Source organism: Heterodontus francisci, chromosome 6, assembly GCF_036365525.1.
Source record: "Heterodontus francisci isolate sHetFra1 chromosome 6, sHetFra1.hap1, whole genome shotgun sequence".
Lineage (NCBI taxonomy): Eukaryota > Metazoa > Chordata > Chondrichthyes > Heterodontiformes > Heterodontidae > Heterodontus > Heterodontus francisci.
Genome location: NC_090376.1, coordinates 111,069,788 through 111,089,886, shown reverse-complemented (window position 1 = coordinate 111,089,886; position 20,099 = coordinate 111,069,788). Strand labels below are relative to the sequence as shown.

General features: G+C 43.6%; 1 protein-coding gene across 4 annotated transcripts in view; it reads right to left on the bottom strand.

Moving 5' to 3' along the window:
- The window catches only part of myo16 (myosin XVI), an 878,535-nt gene that overhangs the window by 444,321 nt on the left and 414,115 nt on the right, over positions 1-20,099 (bottom strand). The window lies entirely within an intron of this gene.

Here is a 20,099-nt window from a genome sequence, read left to right as displayed (position 1 = left end):
GTTGTAATGTAGGAAATGGAAGTGGAAGTGTTGTTAGAAGTGTTGTTGGATAAATTTGTTATGGAATGATTTTTCCGTTGTGTCTTGTTTCAGGATTTTGGCCAAGAGGAAACTGTGATGGTCCATAGCAGAAGGATGGAACAGTGGGAAATTGTAGAGCATTGGTGATATGGGGATGAGATTTTGGGGGAACTAGTGTCTGTGTAGGCAGTCACGGAACCCGTCTGGAGCAAAGAGGTCCCAGATGGAGAGGTGGTCGCTGCTGAGGAATGCAGGAGATCTCGGGCCTACAGCAGTTAAAAAAAAAATTCATGGGGCCTAATATCTGAGGATAAACCCTGTCTGTCCTCTGGGAAGCCGCTGGGAGGCCACCACATGGCGGGGAGGGCAGCTCCACCACTGCCAAAACGCCACTTGCCCAGGAAAATGGCTCTTAATTGAGCAGTTACTTATTCACAATGGCTGCCCTCCTCTTTCCAGTGGGCAGTCTTTCAGGCACTCAGCTGCCACTGGGAAACTTTCCCACCGGCATGACTGCATCAGGAAGCTGTCCTGGCATGGTTCCCTGGAATTTTACTGGCTCACCTGCCTCCCAGCCTGTTGCCTGGGGCCAGAAAAATCCCAGCCATTGTTTCAGGATGTCAATGGTTTCCTCCACAACGTACCAGGTAGCAGCATGGTTCTCAACGTATGCATGCTGTCCATGTGTGGATAAGTGGTGGGGCCCCTCATGCAGCTGAACACATGTTCAGCTGGGAGTGTTTCAGACAGTGTGTTAATAATTTCTGCGAGGTCCAAAGTGGCAGGTTGGCACAAATCAGTGTGAGACAATGTTTGATGTCACAATCTACTGTTACAACTTCAGTGAGATCGTTAACATTAAAACACAAAAGCTGGAATTTTACCCCTGCCCCACCAGGAGCAGGCTGGGAGCACGTAAAATCGAGTGGGAGGCGGGGTGGGGGGAGGCACAGGCAGGGGGAGGGGCACTGTCCCCATCACCTACCCGCCCCCGCTGCTATTTTACCATCAGTGGGGGAGGTGGTAAACGGCCCACCCTCCGCAGGCCAATTGAGGCCCTAAAATAATAACTGGCGGACTCCTTGCAGGCTTGTGGGAAGGGGGCCCTCCTGATCGGACACCCTATGCCCCATGGAGGGCCCTCGCAGCAGCACAGGCCACCCGATAAAATCACACCCCCTACCCTAGACTCCAACCCCCCACCCCCTTGCCGGGGCTCAGCCAATTGTCCACGACAAGGCCCGAACCACACTTATGTTTTTGAAGGGCAACATCAATCGCCCTCTTCTCGCCCAGCAGTGGCCACTGCTCCCAGTGAAAAGCTGCCTGCCCTCTGATCGGCTGGCAGCTCTTGGAGGCAGGATTTCCTGCCTCAGAGGGGCAGAAGTCCTGACTGAGGCCAATTAAGGGCCCGAGCCATACAAACTTGCAGCATGGCTTTCAGGCTGGGTGGGGTGGGATTTCCCCCTACTTTTAAGCTGGTGGGTGGGTCCACTGCTCAACGTAAAATACCAGCCATGATGTGAATTCCCCAGACCAATTTAACAAATTACATGACAATATTTCACATTTTAAGACCTTTATTATAACAAATGAACTAAAAATCACCATTCACTAAGTAGTACTTTGTCACTAGCTAATACTCCTAATAACAGAAAAGGGTATTTTCTTCACTCATTAAAGCACTTGAAAAGCTCACACTGCACTTATATGTTACACAGTCCTCCTTGAAGAAAAATCTTTGCAGCTAAAAGTCCCAAACTCCTCCCAGTTGCAATGGGTTGGATTTCCCAGAACTTCTCAAAGTCAACGTCCTCTTTGCTCACTTCCTGAGCACTTTCAACCTGAACTTCTGTGAGTAAGGTGATTTCTGGTGAACCTGTTGGTCTTTTCTTTTTCTGCAAATCTCAACTTTCAAATCAGATTCAAAATTTTGCATCCTTTCACTGTATCAGTGCTCTGAGAGCAGGTGTTCCCACTCTCTCTCTCCCTTGAGGCTGTGACCACCAGTTGTTGTCTTCCTTACAGCCTGCAGATTTCTCAAAGTCTATAGAATTTATCCAGAATCAGAAGGTCTACAGCCATTTGTTTTTTTTCACATTATGTAGAGCCCTCAAGTCTGGCGACAGCACATCCACCCAGGCTTTCCTTTGTTTCCATGTGTTAGTAACTGCAATTCGCATTTACATTTTCAGAGCCACTGGTTTACGATCTGAAAGTCTGGGAGAATGAAATCCATTGTTCTTCAGGAGTTACAACCTTGCCTTTTGCTTTTCAAAAGGGTCTTTAATTTGGGTTCTTTTATTTTTTTATTCGTTAATGGGATGTGAGCATCGCTGGCTAGAGCAGCATTTATTGCCCATTCCAAATTGCCCTTGAGAAAGTGGTGATGAGCTGCTTTCTTGAACCACTGAAGTCCTTGGAGTGTAGGTACACCAACAGTGCTGTTTGGAAGGGAGTTCCAGGATTTTGACCCAGTGACAGGATGGTGTGTGGCTTGGAGAGGAACTTGCAGGTGGTGGTGTTCCCATATATCTGCTGCCCTTGACCTTCTAGGTGGTAGAGGTTGCGGGTTTGGAAGGTGCTGTTAGAGGAGCCTTGGTAATTGGCTGCAGTGTGTCTTGTAGATGGTACACACTGCTGCCACTGTGCATCGGTGGTGCAGGGAATGAATGTTAAAGGTGGTGGACAACCTTGTTGTCCTGGTAATCAAGATTCCTGTCTTGTCTTTAAGCAGAGTTGATGTGAGGTCACATAACTTCTCTGACTCCATCTTACACTACATTAAAAACACTACCCACTCTGCATCCTTCTGACACACACATGCCAGCGTCCATTTTTCAAGCCCAAGCTTCCATCGCACAGGAACCAGCAGCACTACAGAGAAGAATTTTGCAGCTCAGAAAAAGAAATAGTGCTGTGCCTAAACTTTTGGGTATAAATATACACATGTTTAGAACTAGTGCAAAATCAGTAGACTCGTGTTCTATTGTCTTTTGTATGGGACAGAGCTTTGTTAATGCATTAGTGGGGTTTTGGCAGCGGTAACTCAGGAGCAATCCAAATAATCAGGGAAATTTTCATATAGCAATGTTTTGGAGTAAATCAATTACATGCAGATTTCCACAGTTAAAATGGTGTAACTTCACTCTTATGTTCTAGTTACACCAAAACTTTCCAGGAAATTGTACACCATTTATTAAATCTCTTCCAGCAAATAGGCATGATTCTTTTTATATGCACATAGCTTCCTAACAGAATTTTTATTACAAAGAAGCTGCTCCCAATTCGAAATAATGGCATATTAAGAGTTAATCAAGTCAAAGTATATTCAATGTACATACAAACAAAGATCCATTTCCTGTAAGTATTTCAAATTTTATGTATAGATATGTGTCAATGTCACTTTAATCCATTCATGCAAATTTCTGTATTTAAATTCTGCATTAATCAAGATGAGAAATCAGACTCGTGGGTTCCTTATGTTCCTTTTTATGCAGTTTAATAATTTTTAAAAGTCAGGTTGTGAAGACGGATTTAAATAACGGTTAAATATTGTGAAAGTGGACCAGATAATAATTTAATTGACATAGCAGCAGAAATTCATCTCAAGCAGTGGTGCAGAAAGGACGGTATTGGACCGGCTGCCTGTTATACACAGCATCTGATATTTAATTCTCATGACTGCAATGGAACTGAACATCCAGTGCTGCGCATAATGGATGGCCAATCTGATATCGTCAGTTTTGTGCCACCACCGGAAACAAATTTCCACTCCATAGTTTTTCTAATCTATTTTCTAATACTCTTTCAAATATATGCAAGACCTTTCTACATCCAAACATTTGCATTCAAGCCAGTTTCCCTGCATAAGAAATTCAAATATTTTGTCATATGAAGTGATCAGGAAATTTAAAGATGTCTCCGAATGAATTGTTTTCTTCTTACAAATGCAGCTACAATTTATTTGTTCTAATCTGCAGTCAACAGCATGACTATCCTACAAAGACAATCGCATTTTTTATTTCGTACTTCATTAGACTTCCAATGCCATTCTGGCTGACTTGATTCATGTCACAGCTAACAGTATCCTTGTTTCTGGGAAACCAGGGGGCAGATTCCTCACATTGTGTATTTGGGCCTTTAATGGAGGAATTATTCACGCTAAATAAATCATTCAGTGAACACACGGGACCATTATACTTTCCACATGACAACTCAGTGAGGATAAAGTAATCAGTCAGTGCAAAACAACAATAATCATAGTTCAGCATCATAGGTCTCCTGAATGCAACCACAGATCACAATGTTAATTGAGTGGATCATGAACAGAGTGGGACATTTAGAATTTGGTGAGGGTGGGAATTCAGTGCAGAGTGGGAAGGAGGTGATTCTTTTGCCTTTAATACTTGTAGTGGTTTGTGGAAGCTTGAGGCAGTAAATATTTTTTTAAAATTCTGTATTTTAGCACTTTGCGCAAGTTAGTAAATAAAAAAAAGCAAACAAAAATAATGGTAAACAGAATAAACTGTAGCTAACTATGAATAAATATAGACTTAAATAAGGTTAGGACCAAAGATATGGACCTAAGGTAACAACACAGGGGCCAGGATTTTACCAGCCCCGGGAGAAGGGCTAGAAACTGGGCGGGGCCAGTGAAATCGCTAGGAGCCATGTCGATTGGCTCCACGATGCGGTCCCGCCAAGAAGGCAGGCAGTCAATTTCCATAATTAAAGGCCCAATTCGGGGGCATTTTATGGTGCCATTGGTGTTGATGGGGTGAACCACTGCTGGGTTGGGAGGCCACCAGCTAAATGGAGGCAGACTCTCAGCTGCAGGGGGCAGGGGGGAAGTAGCTGTAAGGGAACAAAGACGGGGCCCATGGGCAGGAAAGGCAGGTCCTGCAGCCCCAACAATTTCCCCAGAAAAGTTTCCCCTCTGACACTGGGCCTTTGATTTTTATTTAATTTATTTTGTTTAATTACCTCCTACAGGTCTCAGGTGTCTTGCATTCCTCAGCAGTGACTACCTCTCCCAGTGGGCTGATGAGTTTTCAGAGTGCCAACCCTCTAATTGAGGCAGCATCAGGAGCCTGTCCCTTGTCCTTAAATCAGGTGACCGGCCCACAGGCAGCCAATTAGGACGTTGCCAGTGGCAAAATTGCCAAGCAGGTCCCATTGCCAGCACGTGTAGGCTCGGGACCTGCTTTTTACCCTGATGTTTGGAGTCCTGACTCCCCTTGTAAAATTCAGCCCAGGGTTTCAAAAAGTGTGAGAATTTCCACTTGCATCCATTCGACCAGGGTAAACAACTCCTGGAGCCAGTGATGTCACATGACAGCAGTTCAGTGATATGTTCATGAGTAATATATATTTTTTTGCTCTTAGTTCAGTAAGCAGGAAACAATTTGCTTTTTTTAACAAATCAAGTTTATTTAATTTTAATTCAGCCTATCCATAAACAAATAAATAAAAAGAACTAGAGATGGCAGGGCAGGTTATTGTCATAATTTTTCCAGCTTGCCACCAAGATCGCCAATATTGCGGTGGCTCCGTGGAGCGAATCCTGCACATGCACCCCGCCTTCAAAAGCGGCAGGGCGCTTGCGCGGGATTCTCTCCACGGAGCCACCATGATATTTAGCGCAGCGGCTGATTTACGTGGAGGGGGCGGAATGCCTGCCCTTGCTGACGTGGAGGGGGCAGGTGCTCCGTCCCCGGCAACAGCATCCGGCACCACTGCACAGGCGCGATGCCATTTTAAAGGACTTCCAGCCCTTACGGTTAATTTACATGTTTAAGGGAACAGTCACTAAAACTGTAATTTACAAAATGTAATAAATGATTCAAGCCCCTCTCCCACCTCCCACCAATGACTAAAGACTTTATTGATTGCCCTCTCTCACCCAAAACTTTATTCACTTTCACCTTCAACCCCTTCCCACCAACCCCTCCACTAATTGCAAGAGTTTTCCCCGCTCCCCTGAAAACGTAACTCCTCAGCCCTCCCCACCAGTGTTCCGCCTCAGAAGGCGCGGGAGTTCCGGCAACCGACCGGAATATTGGAGTAGGATGGCCAACGCGACGAGGTAAGTATTACTTCCTTTATTGTAATAAATTAACATATTTTAATTAGGTTTTCATTGCCGAGTGGCAGGGGAGCCGCCACAAGGCCTCACTGCCGCCAGTATTATGGGGCAGGGCATTCTCGGTATCGAAGCCCGTGGCAGGCCTCTCTAGGAGGCATTTTCCAGGCCCCCTGCCACAACCCCCAACGTTGGGGGCTGCTAAAATCCAGCCCTATGTATTGGGACCGTAGTACGTGGGAATTTGTCGACATTGAGATTGTCCCAGATTCCCACATCTGTAGGAAATTTCTCTGCCTTCAGTAGCTCAAAATCATTGAACTGGACAACTGAATTTTACATGTCTGTTGCCAAGAGGGTGGACCGCACCCCCATTAATGAAATGGAGGTGGGGGGGCGGGGGGGGTGCGGTCCATTCCCAGCAATGGCATCAGGAGCTACTGCGCAAGCACGGATGCCATTTTTAAACACCTTCCAGTCATTCCATGTAATTTAAAAATTTAAAGCACAATGACGATAAAAAAATTAAATAAAGTTAATCTGACCCTCTCCCACCAACTCCCCTCCCCATAACCATAAAATTCATTACCTGCCCTCTCCCTCCCACAAAACACTTAATGCGTGCTCCCAACCAAAGCCCATCAACTTTAAACTTTATGCCTGTCCATCACCCTCAGACCAATGAAATTAGGTTTTACCCTGCTCCCTCCTCCCATGCTGAGAAACTGCTGCCCCCACCCCAGTAGTGTTCCGCCTTACATCACCGGACAGAGATCTGATGGCACGGGATTGCTGGCTGCCGGCTTCAATATAGCACTGGAACGGATGGCGGGAGCGCGTAAGTAATTAATTCATTAATTTTACTAAATTAATATATTTAAATTTTGGTCCTGTCGCCAAGTGGCGGGGGTGGGAGGGAGGGGGTGGCTGCCATGAGGCCTCTCCGCCGCCATCAATATCAGGCCTGGCCTTCCTGGTATCAAGGCCCATGGCGGGCCTCTCTCAGAGGCATTTTCCGCACTCCCATCACGAGCTCCGACATCAGGGGTTCCATAAAATCCAGCCCGAGGATGGTTAGAGACATAACATAAGGGAGGGGGAGGAATTACAAAATAGTTTTATCCAGAACACAGTCCTACCCCAGAAGTAAGCATAGGTTCAGGAAAGGGAAGACATGACGATCAGGGAGCTGCGTAGTAGGGACTTCATTTGGGAAGCAGGTCCCACAGATGCTTGTCCTGTCCAACAGGTACACTGCACTCATGACCTTCTGGACAAGGACAGGGACAAGGACAAGGACTGCAGGGAGGACAGTCACAATGCAGACCAAGGCACCATGGTGAAGAAGGCTGTCCAAGGGGAGGAAATAGCAGAATAGAAATATGGCAGTGATAGGGGATTCTATAATAAGGGGATAGGAAACATCCTCTGCAGCCAAGAGTGAGTGTCTGATGTTTGTTTTACTACCCAATGCTGTCCAGGCAATGGAAGTTTTGCTTAAGCACCCCAATGGTCTGCTTAATGCCATTTTATGTGACAGCATGGCTTTTGTTACATTCATGCCGGCCACATGTGTGTGAGTTGCACATTATAGTCATGAGCCAAATGGTCAGCAGATATTCCTTGTTACCCAATAGCCACCCTCTGGTTTCTCATGGTGGTTCAAATGCAGACAGTACAATGGAAGAAGGCAACATGACTGCAACCTGCAAGATGTGCTGAGTATGGTCACATGCCAGCTGGACATTGAGGAAGTGGAATCCTTTCTGATTGAGGTACATCTTAGAATTTACATATGGTGCCCCCAAAGCAACATTTGTGCAATCAATGGCACAGTGTACGACGGGGGAGGCCTGCTGTCCTGGCAAAGCTACATTCACGCACTACCTACTTCTCCCTGGCAAGACAGAATGAGATGTATTCAGTTCCTTTGGACTATAGAGACTCAATAATCTCCCTGATGTACCAGTTATGGCAAACTGGGAGATGTTACAAATATCACCTGTTTCAGCCTGGAAGGAGCCTACGGTATAAAATTTCATGGCTGTGATCAGCTTCACAGCCACTGGCAATGCCATCTTCATCCTGCTCTGAGGCAGAAGTTCAGGCAGCAACAGGTGGCAGGTTTCAGTGAACATCATGAAGCAGAGGCATTTTAGGTGCTGTTCCTTACTGAGGTTGAGGTAGAAGAATTACTCCCTGAAGACCCTGGGCCAACATAGCCTCCTGCCGAGAGCTTTTCTTCTCCACCTTCTCCTCCCTTTTTGAGCAGCCTGTCCTCCTCAGTGTTGCCTTTGCTCATTTTCCCTGTCAGGATGCAGGTCGAGGGGAATAGAAACAATTGCCACCCTTTTCTGGGATCAAGTGATCGGAGTAGAAAAATTGAAGTCAGAACCAAGCCCTTCACCATAGTGTAAGGGTCTGAAAGGCTTAATGCTCAGAAAGTGTAAAGAATACCTCCTATCATGTTGATGTAAGAGATCACATGTAAGAGAGATTTGAAGAGAGATGCAGCATGGCTTTAGAGGAGTCACACAGACTGGTGTGAAGCTGCACATAATTAAAATGTAATAGAAGTTAATTTTCTAAGTACTCAAGACTAAGGAATCTCTCTAAGCTAGACTAACTAGTCATATTAAGGTGGCAGCATGCCAACCAAACATACAATATGGTGATCAGCGGTGAGATCGTGAACAAATCCCAGAAGAAGAATTTGAAAAAATACTTGGAACAGGGCTGACCTGTAAAAAAAAGTGTCAAAACTGCAGAACTTGAGAAGAGGCTGTGGAAAAATTTCAGAGCCTGTCTGTGGACAAGGAGACACAGAGAGACGGGGAATCGGCTTGTAGAAATCCGGTCCAACGATCGCAGATTTAGAGTTGGAGAACCAAGCAACGATTGGGGATCTGGTGAGCAACGCTGAAAGTGGGTAAAATTTGTTCCTAACTATACTAGGCAGGCAGCACTGGGAAAAGCGAAAGTCCTTAGCAAGGACGGATCCGAGGTCGGCGCCATTACACATGGTGACCAGAGTGGGCAAAAGGAAAAAAAAATGAGGCTGCAAATATTAGAAACTCCAAGAGAAGGGAGCTAAAGGAGGATTGCAGTAGTGCTACAAAACTGCATGTAAAACAAGGAGGAAATAATTCCGAAGCCTAGCGGTGAGATTTCACAGATAGAAACGATGGCCATAGCAGGACCTCGGTGCAGTGCTGAAAAGCACGGGAAACTTCTGATAGTGCAGGGAAAAATTCAAAAGTGAAAGTAAACCAAATAGAAGCTATGGATCATAAATTCACAATTCTACAGAGATTTGGACATATGGAAGGACCAAATCAAACCCAAAATTGGTCACTCTGGTGAAAAAGATTTTTGAGATACAGAATTGCTTCCAAATTATACAGCCAGTCTGAAGCAGAGCAAGTTAACACTGTATTCCACTGGGGCAATAGTAAACAATGTTATTGCAAGGCAAGGCATTCATGAGACATCAGCCAAATTTAATGAAGTTTCAAAAGCCTTTGATAGTTATTTCAACCTACGCAGCAACAAGATTCTAGAAAGGGCAAGGTTTAACAGAAGGGTCCAAAAACCAGTTGAAACAGTCGATGCTTTTTAAATGACCTTTACAGACTTGTTGAAGGATGTGAATATGGAGACCTAAAATCTGTATTAATAAGAAACTGCATTGTAGTAGGTATTGCTGATGAATCCCTATGAGATTTATTGCAGTCTGTAGAAGACCTCACCCTGGACAAAGCAATTCAGCTGGTGAGACAAACAGAGGTCTGGAAGAACAACCGAGCAATCCTGAGAGGTGAAGAAAGACCTTGGTTCAGGAAACCTCCAGCAACTGTACAATTCCTTAAGCACAGGGCTACAAAAGACGCACCAGAAAAGAAGGTATACTGGGGGGTGGGGGTGGGAGTGCATGATGCCATGAAACCCTGCCAGTGCTGTGGCACCAAAAAGACCTACAGGTGTGAACAGTATTCTGCAAACAAAGCAGAATGCTTCCACTGTAAGAAATTAGGGCATTTTGGGAAAACGTGCCAAAGTAAAATCTCTACTTCCACAAGTTTGAAAGAAAAAGCATTCAAGCATAGAGTGGTTAATAAAGTTAAACAGCCTCCATCAGGAGAGAAATCAAAAAACTTCCTTGGTGAGATCAATGATCCTAATCAGGTATTTTGGTCTGCAGATATATATGTCAATGGACATATCACTAATTTTAAACTGGACACTGGAGCAAATGTAATGGTCTTATCAGACAATGAGCCATGGTTATCAACACATTGCCTGCAAGCAACAGAAACTCAGTTCCAGGGCCCAGGAGGGGTTGAACTGGAAGTAAAGGGGAAGCTACAGTACAAGGGAAAGCAGATATTGTAAACACTGTAACATTCTAAGGAATCAGGAATTTTCTCTCTTAAGAAGAAGAGCTTGTATTGACCTTCATCTTATAAGGAAAGTGGAAGAAGTTGGAGTCACTTCCAAAAAGAATTCCTGAAATTGTTTACTGGACTAGGGAGACTGAAGACTGAATATAGTATTACTTTGCAAAAAGATGCTAAACCGGTATGTCTTTTCATGCCTAGGAAGATACCACATCCACTAATGGAGCAAGTCCAACATCAACTAGAAGATATGATCAGGATGGGAATCATTTCTCCTGTCACTGAACCTACAGAGTGGTGTTTGGGAATGGTTCCAGTTCCTAAACCTAATGGTACCCTTCGTATTTGTGTAGACCTTACACAACTTAATAAGGCTGTGGCAAGATAAGTTCATCCGATGCCCTCAGTGGACAAAAGCTTGACAATGTTATCCAAAAGTACCGTCTTCACGAAGCTTGATGCGAATAGTAGCTTTTGGTAAGTTCCATTGGATAAAAAGTCAAGGTTATTGACAACCATCATTACTCCGTTTAGAAGATTTTATTTCAATCATCTACCATTTGGTATAACATCAGCACTATAAATATTCCAAAGAACTATGTCAAACATTCTACAGGGTCTTAGAGGTGTAATATGGCATATGGATGACATCTTAGTTCATGGTGAGTCCTTTTCAGAACACGACCTGAGGGTGAGAACAGTTTTGGATAGCTTACAAGATGAAGGCCAAACACTTATTGAGAAGTGTCAGTTTTTAAAATCATCCATTCATTTTTAAGACACATTGTCAGCAGCATCGCCATCATGGCAGACCTGCAAAAGACAAGAGTCATTAGTGAATTCTCACTTCCTACTTCTGTCCAAGATCTTCAATGATTCCTTAGCAATTGAGATTCCTTGGGAAGCTCAAGCATGGTGAAGGGATGCACATCAGGAACAAGCATTTCAAAGGATCAAGGAGATGCTGATTTCGCCAGATGTCCTCACACATTATAAACCTTCACTTCCAACTATGATTGCAGCAGATGCCTCATCTACAGGGATAGGGGAAGTCCTTTTCCAAGAACAGACAGATGGAAGTTGAAGACCTGTTTATTATGCATTACAAGAATTGTCTGACACTGAGAAGAGGTATGCCGTAATAGAGGCTTGTGAGAACTTTTCAGACTATATCATCGGTTTAAAGTTTGTCATAGAAACAGACCACAAACCCTTAGTTTTCTTACTTGATGAAAAGTAACTGGTTGAGGCCAATGAGGTTTATGTGCAAAACAGTACATGTCCAGGGCAAGCAACAAACAGCAGCTGACGCATTGTCCAGAGCTACTGTCGACCATCCAACATTAATGAAATTGAGTCATATTCTCAGGTCACTGCATCACAATGGCCAGCAAGTTCAAAAAAGCTCCAAGAAATTTGTCATGCTCAGATGCAAGGTCTGTATCTGCCAATATTGCAAGCAAGGATGGCCGCAGCAGCATCCCAACAGTAAGAGGATGAAATTCTTCTTCGAAGACAGAAGATAACTTACTACAGTTGATGATTTGCTGGTGTATGACGAGAATCTTGAAGAAAATACACCAGGGTCATATGGGTATAACTAAATATAGAACACAAGCTTGGGCATTTGTGTGGCAGCTGGGAATATTGAAAGATATAGAAGAAATGATTTCAAAGTGCCAGGTTTGTGCAGTGCACAGACAGGATCAGAGGAGACCCCTTATCTTGACCCAATTCCCAACCAGACCGTGGAAGCGTCTGGCGATGGGTCTGTTCATATTTAATGGAAAATCCTACTTGATTGTCATCAACTATTTTTCAAGGTGGAACAAGGTTAAACATTTGTACACAACAACAACTGAAGCAGTCATTCGAATGTTACAAGAAATCTTTGTAACACATGGTATGCCTGACCAGATAGTGTCCGATAATGGACCATAATTTGCAAATGACTAGTTCATGCACTTTGCAGAAAACTGTGGAGTTGTACATCTTACAAGTTCCCCTAGATATTCACAATCTAACGGAAAAGCTGAGTGGGGAGTCAGGACAATCAAAGCACTGTTAAAGAAAAATCAAGATTTTCAAATGACACTCCTGAACTACAGAACTACTCCATTGCCACGTGGATTAGTACCATTAGAACTGATGATTGGAAGATAGCTTAGAGCACAATTTCCAATCCTATTCAAAAAGTTTCTTCCAGGACTGCAAGTCCAGGATTATCAGAGAGTCCAAGACAGAGAACAGTCTTACATAAAGCAACAAGACTATCATTATAATAGGAAATACTGTACCAGGAACCTACTGAAGTTGACAGAAGGACAAAAGGTGCGGATACAAGACTAAAGCAGAGAAGGAGTATCATCCAGAGAGATTAGAATCAACAGCAGTCTTATTTCATACATACTTCAGAAGGTACTATAAGAAGAAACAGGAGGAATATTATTCCTATTCATCAATGACGTCAATCAGTCATACATTTGGACAAACCAGAAATTCAGAAAGCACTGGATACTACAAACCTCAATGAAGGCCATTCAAGTCAAGACACAAGAGTCTAGAGAAAGACTACCAATCTTCCGCATCCGACAACAGCACAATCAGGGAGAGTTGTGAAGCCTCCTGACAGATTGAATCTGCAATGTCAGAGACTTGGGAGTGATGGGGTAGTATGCAAAATAAATAAGTGAATATATAAAAATACATATATTTGCATAAAGACTTGGGGGAGATGTAGTAGAAGCGTCTGAAAAGGTTAAGGTTGAGAAAGTGTAAAAAATACCTCCTACCAAGATGATGTAAGAAATGAGATGTGAGAGAGACTTGAAGCTATATGCAGTGTGGCTTCAGAGGAAAAACATAGACTGGTGTGAAGCTGTCCATAGTTATAATGTAATAAAGGTTAATGTTCTAAGTACTCAAGACTAAGGATTCTCTTTATGCTAGACTAACTAGGTATATTAAATCTGGCAGCATACCAACCAAAGGTACAACATTCACCACGTGCCACCCCACTCCTTGTAGAATTCAGCAACTTTAAATAACAGTGCAAACCACAAAACACTTTAAATAATGCTAGTATGTGGCATATATTGCCCTCCCTTAGTTGCCCTTGAGAAGATGCTAGATGTGCCTTGTCCTTGAACTTGAATTTTTGCAATCTATGTGATTAGGGCACTTGCACAGTGCTGCTAGTGTAGCGAGTTCCAGGATTTTAACCCAGTGATGATGAAGGAATGCTGATGTACGTCCCAGACAGGATGTTGTATGACTTGGAGTGGAAGTTGGAGATGATGGTGACCCTATGCACCTGCTGCTTTGTCCTGGCTGGTGTCAAGTATCTTGAGAGTTGTTGCAGCTGCACCCATCTAGGCACATGGAAAGTAATCCATTACATTCCTAACTTATGGCCGCTAGGTGGCGAAGAAGCTTTTGGGGAGTCAAGAGCTGTGCCAAGCTCTGGAAAATACCCAGCCTTTGACATGCTCTAATGGCCAGAGCATTTATGTGGCTGGTCCAGTTCAGTTTTGGTCAATAGATACCAATAGGATGTTGATGGTGGGCAATTCTTCAATGACAGCACAGTGGGCTGCACAATGAGTGGTGCAGTGCTTAGCACCACAGCCTCACAGCTCCAGCGACCTGGGTTCAGTTCTGGGTACTGCCTGTGCGGAGTTTGCAAGTTCTCCCTGTGACTGTGTGGGTTTCTGCCAGGTGCTCCGGTTTCCTCCCACTGCCAAAGACTTGCAAGTTGTTAGGTAATTTGGCCATTGTAAATTGCCCCTAGTGTAGGTAGGTGGTAGGAGAATGGTGGGGATGTGATACGAAATATGGGATTAATGTAGGATTAGTCTAAGTGGGTGGTTGTTGGTCAGCACAGACTTGGTGGGCTGAAGGCCCTGTTTCAGTGCTGTATCTCTCTATGACAATACTACAGAACATTAATGGGAAGGAGGCAGACTGCTTGGTGCTTATGTGGTGGGAATGCATTGCTATGGAAGGAGCAGCATGTGACAAGGTTAATAATTAGCCTTTTTAAGTAAAAGGCTAGAATATAAAGGGGAGGACATTTTTCTACAGTTCACAAAGCCCCAGTTAGACCACATTTGGTGCACAGTGTATAATTCTGGACACCACACCATAGAGAAAATATATAGGACTTAGAAGGAGTGCAGTGCAGATTTACTAGAATGCTACCAGGACTGTAAGGATTAGACTACAAGGAAAGATTACATAAATTTGGCTTGTATTCCCTGGAATATAAAAGGTTAGGTGGTGATTTGATTGAGAATTTTCAGATTTTGAAAGGATTTAATAGGGTAGATAGAGGAAAACATTTTTCAGCTGATGGGGAAGTCCAGGACAAGGCGACAACACTTTAAAATCAGAGGCAAGCCATTCAGGAGAAAACGTAGGAAACACTTCTTCATGCAAAGAATGGTAAAAGTGTTGCACTCTCGCCCACAAAAAACAGTAGATTCTAGCTCTAGTTCATCACACTAAACTTAAGATAGATGTTTGCGAGCCAAGGGTATAAACAGATATGGAACCAAGACAGGTGGATAGAGTTAAAACACAGACAGGCCATGCTTGCATTGAATAGCAGAACCGGCTTGAGGGCTGAATGAAATAAGACCAAAGTATACTGTATTCGGTACTCACAATGTAGTCTCTTCCACATTGGGGAGACCAAACGCAGATCAGGTGACTGCTTTGCAGAATACCTCTACTCAGTCCGCAAGCATGGTCCTGAGCTTCCAGTTCCTTGCCATTTTAATTCGCCATCTTGTTCTCATGCCCACATTTCTGTCCTCCACCTGCTGCAGTGCTTCAATGAACATCAACGCAAGCTTGAGGAACAGCACCTCATCTTCCGATTAGGCACTCTACAGCCTTCTGGACTCAATATTGAGTTCAACAAGTTCAGACCATGAGCCTCATTATTTTTCATTTATTTAAAATTATATATATATATATATATACACACATAATTATATACATTCTTCATTTATTATTTATTTTTTAACCATGTTGTAGTCTTAAACTTGTTTTTCATGTTTTTGCTTTCATACAGAACTGTTTATTATTCTGCCACTGGCACTCTCTCTGGACTCATGCTTTAGTCTTTCACTATAACTATTTAGCACTCCATTTGCATCCTGTTCCATTACATCTCTGTCATTTAACCTCTCCCTCCTGCATTCTATCACAGACCTTCCCTCTTGTTCTTCTTCCCTCCTCCCCTCTTTCACTTGCTCAAAGACTGTTACATTTCTAACTTTTGCCAGTTCTGATGAAGGGTCACAGACCTGAAACGTTAACTCTGTTTCTCTTTATACAGATACTGTCAGACCTGCTGAGTATTTATGGTACTTTCTGTTCTCATTTGAGGGCTGAATGGTCTACTCCTGTTCTTATGTTCCTACCTTTTCTGAACAGCAGAAAATATGATTCCATCGGGACTTTCTGCCCACCGCACATAGTCCAAACTTAATTTCCAAAACTGAGCCAAACTGAAGTGAACGCTACTTTGAATAAAGATGGCGTGGAAGGTCTGGCCTGGATGTTGTGGTCAGTGACGAATGAACCATGTCAGCCATTTATCATACTTACAATTGCTCAGAAACTTTACACTGAAACTTATGGTGATTAGAAATCCATTTCAGGGCAGCACCATCTATGAACAGGGCAAGCAACTGTGTATCTTCTTAACCAAGTAGGTAGAAGAATTCTTATAGTGATACACATACTAGATGGGTTATAACAATATGCAAGTGGATGGGTTTTGAATGGGTTAACAGTCTGAACCAGGAAGTGTACATTAGAATATTTAAATAAATGCGAAATAATGTACAGAAAGTGAAATAGAGAGGGTAAGATAGATAATATTAAGAGAGATGAAAGCGATAGAATTAATTAAAATATTTGCTTTCTTTTTTAAAATCTCCAACAATAATTAAAATCAGAAGGAATGATATTCCACACTTGTGAAAGTTAATTTTCACTGCCAGAGAGGTATTTGGCATAGGTTTCCATGCTGAGTCTCTCAACGAAATATCAGTAAAGGGAAGTTTCTGCACAAGCAAGGCAACTCAGAGTCCAGAGTTCAATAATTTAGATCATAACCTCTGCCCCTGTTTTTTTCTTTTTAGTGTATTTTATGCTGGTTAATTTTTCCCCCACCACTTGCTTCTTTTTAATCTCTTTACTTTGTATTCGGATAGCTGCTATCCTGTCACTTACACCTCATTCAGACATATCTTTTGTTTCTTCACTTGTTCCATTACTACCCTGTTTTGGCTCTGTACATGGAACATTTTTTCATTTAATTTCACCTGCCCTCCACCCTATCACAGACCTATCTTTTTATTCTTCTTCCCCGCTCCCACCTCTCACTTTCTCAAAACCAATTACATTTCTACCTTTTGCCATTTCTGATTAAAGGACACACAGACCTGAAATATTAACTCTGCTTCTCTCTCCACCGATGCTGCCTGACCTGCTGAGTATTTCCAGCATTTTCTGTTTTTGTTTCAGACAGGAACTTCCTGATTTCGTGTTTAACTGCACATGTGCAATCACCAGGAGTTGGGATCCATTTTACACTTTAATAAGGGTGAGAACTGATAGCTGCAACATTCTTTTATCATAACATCTGAGTCATTATCTCCCAGACAAAAAGGACTCTGAATAGAGAACTATTAGTCGAGTTCACAGTCACAATGATGCATTCTGTGGAGTTCAAAGTCAGAATGATGCATTCTGAGTACAGAATCACTTCATGAGTCTCAGTTCACACCTCATGCAGCCTTTACATGTCTACGAGTGTTGGACCAAATACGATTAAATTAGCACCCAAGACAAAGCTATTGCACCCTGGCTCATCCATAAACTAAAGAACTTACCAGGCAATTTAGCTCTTCTGACCATAAGATAGATATTTTCCAGACAGTTTTGTGCATATAGCTGCTCCCCTGACACAAAGGTAAAAGAATTCTTTTAAAGCTATACGTACTCAAAGGGGGATATTTTATGCTTTCCCCTGTGTCAGGTTTGGAGGCGGGGAGAACATATAATCTGGTGGGATTGTGGCGGGGGGAATCCCACAACCTTCCCACCTCCACCCAAATCAAGTCCGGGGCGGGAAGGCCTGTGAATGGCCTTCCTGCCTCGCCACCAATTGAGGCTTTTAAGTGGCCAATTAATGCCCAATTATGGGCCTCATCCCGCCGCCACCGGAATTAGCCCAGCAGCGGGCAGTACTGTCGCCGAACGGGCAGCATGCCAAACAAACCCATGCGGGTTGCTTGCTGGCTCTGGGGGTGGGGAGGCTCCCTCATTTAAAGGCACTTTGTGCCAGAACAAGGTACCCGGCATTGGGAAGGGAGAACCCACTGAGATCCACTCCCTGCCCTTGCTGCCGACCCCCCTACACACCCTCTCCTCATGAAACCCCTCCTGTTGTGACTTACCTGTGGTCTGGGTCCAGGCCTCGGGTGAGTCCAGTACTGGCAGCAGCCACCGCCTCCACTGTGGCGCTGGCTTCTGATTGATCAGCAGCTCTCAGCAGGCGGGACTTCCGCCGCTGGGGTCCTTGATCCCGTGGAAGGCCTGCCACTGTCCACTTAAGTGCCTAATTGTCACTTGATCCAGCAGACCTTCCACAGAGGAGGTGATGCAAGGCTCTCGCTGAGGCTTTTCCCAGTGGTTGAGACCCCTGACACCAAGACAAAATCCTGGTCAAAGTCTATTTTAAATTTATGGTATAGTGGTCTGACTAAAATTACATTCACAAGTTACAATACAATTTGTATCAGGAGGGATTGAGATGGGAGTGTGAATATGCATTAATGTCTTTGGCAGGTATCTTCCCTTGACAACCTATTTGAGCTTGAGATGAGCTTCCAACCACAAATCCTCTCCATCATCCAGACCACCTACTTGACATCGCCTGACTTTGTCCCTGCTTTAGCTCATCTGCTGCTGAAACTCTCATCCATGCTTTTGTTACTCTAGAATACGAGAATAGTCATCCCAAACCACAGTCATAGTTTTCACATGTTTGCTGACAACACCTAGCTTTACCTCACCACCACCTTTCTCAACTCCTTCGCTGTTGCTAAATTATCAGACTGCTTATCCAACATCCAGTGCTGGAGGAGGAGAAATTGCCTCTAGTTAAATAATGGGAAGTTTGAAGCCATTGTTTTTGGTCCCTGCTACAAACTCCGTTCCCTAGCTACCAAATCCATCCCTCTTCCTAGTGTTACGACCAGGTAAGAAAAGTGTCTAGGAGTCCCTCTCAGCCTTCACCTGGTCTTACTGTAACAGGGTTTAATTTTAAACACACTGTGTTCTGAGTTCCCCCTTGGTGAATCCTTTTCACTACTTTCCAATTATAAGGTAAGGAAATGAGCACAAACAGGCTTTCTTAGGTTTAAAGAAGAAAGGTGAAATTTTATTAAACTTAAACTTAAACTCTATTTTGGTTAACACCTATGGATACATGACGTGCCCATGCTAGTATGCATACGCAATACACACATGCAGATAGGGACAGAAAAGAGCAGAAGAAATAAAGTGGAAAGGTTTGAGGCAATATCTGAAGAGTTTTTGTTACGGTCTTCGAGCTCACTGTAGAGTCCTTGCTTGTAAGTAGATCTTGCTTTTCACTAGGACCCAGTATTCTTCTTAAAACTTGTTCACTGCAGGAGACTTTTCGCTCTTAGGGTTCATGTGTCTTCAATGAATTCCAAAGCTGGTGAGAAAGAGATGGGAGCAGACAGAAGAGTCTCTTTTCAATCCAGGAGCTAAGAGCTTTCTGTCAGTTCAAACACTGGATCTACAATTTAAAACTCACCAAGTTGGCCAGCAGGGTGGTCACGTGACCGACCGGTTTGACCAGGTCTGTTCTGTGTATTGGAGCAGGGAATAGCTCCTTTGTTCAACACTGTCTGCTAATACGCAAAAATGTCTTTCTGGCCAGGGGCCTGGCGATTCCTGGCCTTCTCTTCTTCCCAGCAACAATTTGAAGTTTAAAGTCCATGTGGCAAAATTAATGTGCCTCATTCTTGGCAGGTGGGGACTTGCACGACACGAGCAACAGTATGAAATTAAACCAGTCTGTTCATATCTTTTGTGTCATATTTGACCCTGAGATGAGTTTCAGACCGCATATTCATGCCAATACTAAGACCGCCTATTTCCATCTCCATGGCATTGTCTGACTTTGGCCCTGTCTCAGCTCACCTGCTGTTGAATCCCTCAGTCGTGCCTTTGTTACCTCTAGATTTGACTACTCCAATGAACTTCTGACTACATGTTCTACCCTCCATAAACTTGAGGTCATCCAAAACTCTGCTGCACATGTCTTAAGTCGCACCAAGTCCTGTTCACCTGTCACCCATGAGCTTGCTGACCGACATTGGCTCTCAGTCAAACAACATCTTTATTGAAAAAATGTTTGCCTTGTTTACAAATCCCTCTATGGCCTTGCCTCTCCCTATCTTTGTAATCTCCTTCAATCCTACAACCTTCTGAGATTTTTTTTATTCGTTCATTCATGGAATGTGGGCATTGCTGGCTAGGCCTGC